Source organism: Gopherus evgoodei, unplaced genomic scaffold, assembly GCF_007399415.2.
Source record: "Gopherus evgoodei ecotype Sinaloan lineage unplaced genomic scaffold, rGopEvg1_v1.p scaffold_131_arrow_ctg1, whole genome shotgun sequence".
Lineage (NCBI taxonomy): Eukaryota > Metazoa > Chordata > Testudines > Testudinidae > Gopherus > Gopherus evgoodei.
The window spans coordinates 2,664-5,810 of NW_022059794.1; the positions used below are offsets into that span (position 1 = coordinate 2,664).

General features: G+C 52.7%; 2 non-coding genes across 2 annotated transcripts; both read left to right on the plus strand.

The window, feature by feature from the left end:
- Window positions 1–1,200: 1,200 nt before the first annotated feature.
- On the plus strand, window positions 1,201–1,282 carry TRNAS-UGA. The gene has a single exon. It is a non-coding gene; the product is annotated as a tRNA-Ser (tRNA).
- A 933-nt stretch (window positions 1,283–2,215) lies between these two features.
- TRNAF-GAA lies at window positions 2,216–2,288 on the plus strand. Its single transcript has one exon. It is a non-coding gene; the product is annotated as a tRNA-Phe (tRNA).
- Window positions 2,289–3,147: the final 859 nt, after the last annotated feature.

Here is a 3,147-nt window from a genome sequence, read left to right on the forward strand (position 1 = left end):
CCAATACTCAAACCACTGAGCTATCCCTCCCCCTCATACATACATAACAGTGGTGGCAACAATGATCTCTGTGGTCCCAGTTCATATTAATAATGTCACAGAAGGTGATAGAGAAGTGGAAGAGACGCGTCTTCCAGCCAGCGTGTCTCATCCATTTCTCCCTTGCCACTTGGGCCGAGGTGGGAAGGGAGCGAAACGTGCCCGGCTGAAGGTTTTGTACTCGGCCTTGAAGATTAAGCCCGACCCCCCGGCATGGCTAGGTCGGGGTTGTCCTGGGCTCTGGGGTCAGAGGGCTGAGCTGGGAGAAGGGACAGATGAGGGGATTTTGTCTCTGATAAATAAGGGCTTTGTCAGGAGGAAGCTGTAGGTCACATGCTGGGGGTGTCAGTGAGATTTGAGCTGGGGCAGCAGCAGGGAAGCAGTGTGTGTGTGTGGGGGGGATTCACTTGGTAAAAATTAAACTGACAAGCCGCTCCCTTTGCTGGAGCAAAAGCCTCTCATTTATCTCCTCAACTCCCCTCCATGAAAATCTCCACCCCTCCCCTGGTGCTGAGAGACTCCCCTTACTCCCATGGAGATTTGTAATTGTTCTAACTCTTCCTTGGACTTGTCCAAATAGTTTTCCCAGAAAAATGATCAAGGATATTTCAAATGAGAAAAACAAACCAAACCAGAGAAACCCCCACCACACAGTTTGGGTCTGAATTTTTCTACTGAAATTTGGAGATAATAAAACTCCTTCCTCTGTTGGCCAGGAACCAAAGCTAGATCTCCCCTGCTATAGCTGTGACTTCTACTACCAAACCACCAATGTGCTGACTCCTCTTGTGAGACATTTCTCTGCACAATACTGCTGCTAATCCAGTTATTGACTCCAGGAAACATTTTCCTTAGCCTGGTTCCGTGTGTCACTGGTTTCTATAGCAAAGTACAGTCCCTGGCCCTGTGGTCCAGACATCCTCATTCACATCAGGCTTCAAGTTGAGAATCATTTCCCATTCCCGCTCTGTGGGAGGGGAGACTTTTAAACGCTCTCTCTGTGTGACTACACATGGCTAAGCAAAGAGAACAAACCCAAATCCCCCCCTGTGCTTTGGGAGCCAGGTTTGCGGTGGGAATTCTGTAGTTCAGATGACTTCACTCCTGGGCATTGTGATCCTTTACCAGTTTCTCTGGCATTGGGGAACTTTTATGCTCACAGCTGTGACAGCCGAGTGGTTAAGGTGTTGGAGTTGAAATCCAATTGGGTTCCCCTGTGCAGGTTCAAATCCTGCTCACAGTGCGGCCTGTGTTTTCACCAGTGCCTTAACCAAGCAACACCTCTGTACAACCCCCTGAGAAACTCTCAATTCTCTCCCCACTCCAAGTAAATCCTGTTCTGCTCCTATTCAAACAGATCCCTGGGACACCACCTCACACTGTGTCCCTGAGGTGTCAGGCAAACTCTCAGCGCCTGTAGCCTCTGCCACTCACCTAGTGCCCCATAGATCAGCCATAACCCCGGTTCTGCTCCTCTCTCTAGTGTGTGAAAGCAGCCAAGTCAGTGACTCCATGGGATTTATCTCGGACCCCCTCTTGGGCCGGCCCTGAAGGGAAGCACTGACTATCACAGTGACAATACAACTGACCAGCATTGCGGGGAGACTGAGGGAGATCCGCACTCATCAGGTCTCTTCTCTCCCCCAAAGTGAGCCAGACACTGCTCTTTCCTGGCTCTCACTCTAGCAGCTGGACACTAAGGAGCCATTTCTCCACAGGAAGTGCATTGAGTGGCCCTGTGGTGCTGGGGGGTGTTGGGGGGTGCTGGCGCTGCTGCTGGCTCTGGGGCTGGCAGGGGAGTTGATGTCTGCACAGACTGTCAGCTGCCAGACCAGAGGGGACACTTGGGACCTTACCAGACTGTCTCATTGAAGACGGGGTGTTGACAGAGCAATACAGACACTCTCCAGAGCACGGAGCAACTTCCGCCCATGCAGCCAGGAAATGAGCATTTCTCACAGCCTGGAGCCAAGGGTGAGGCAGCAGCTACTGTTCCAGCTCCTGGGGGACAGGCCCTGTCAGCCAACAGACACTTCTTACTCACCACAGCTAAGGGTGCCGGGTTCCTCCAGTGGGAGTGTGAAGCAGCCATTCTTTTCCTGTCCTTTTTGTGTGTGACTGCTGACAAAAACATCCCAGACAGAGAAGCAACAGGCCAAAATACTGTCATGCAACTGCTAAAGTAGCTCAGTTAGGAGAGCGTTAGACTGAAGATTTAAAGGTCCCTGGTTCAATCCTGGGCTTTGGTAAGTCCTGTCATTATGCTTTGTGCAGAGATGGCTTGCCCTCTGGGAGCACAGCAGTACCTGCACCCAAGGTGAGTTCCTGACCTTGGGATCTGCAGTAGGAAAACACAGAAGGGGCTTGTTGGCCCATCTGACCTTTAATGATGAGAGCTCTTTCCCAACATGGTGGGAAGAAAGTGAGGCAGGGCAGCCCTCAGGAATGGTGCCAGAGGACTGCTAGGCAGGGATTAGGGATGAAAACTCCTCTGTGCAGCTGAGCAAGGGCAGTACCAGGGAAGGGGCATCTGTAAAAGTGACCCCCACACACCTCTCCTCCTCTGGGCAGCTGGTGCTGACAGCTCCAAGGGAAGGCTTAAAAGCCACACAGCAACTGAGGTCAGGGCTAGAGGAGGGCAGGACCATGCCTAGGTGTGGCCTTCAGACAGGCACAAAAACACCCAGCCAGGATGCTCCCTGCCATGCCAAATACCCACTGAAGGTCACCAGCACGCAAGGTGACTACTGATGCTCTGTGGCCAACATCACAAGATAGTAGGAAAGCAGGGCCAGGGCCAGCCCCCATGGTGGGGCCTCCGACTGGTCCCACTCAAGGTGCTCACTTTTGCTGTGGGGCAGGAGATTTTACCCCATGAGGCTTTTCTCGAGCTGGCAAGAAGCAGAGAAACACCCAGGCTCCCAAGATGCTATGTAGCAAGTACCCTCCAGCACAGGGACAGGTGCCCAGGCAGCCGCCCACTTTCTTTGGCAAGTGCCTGGAGCTGCCCCTGTCCCTGACCCAGGGCAGAGGATATTGGAAGCTGAACATCCAGAGCTTGCAAGATAATGGAGCAGGGGGGTGAGGCCTGGCGTTGTTGGCAGAACG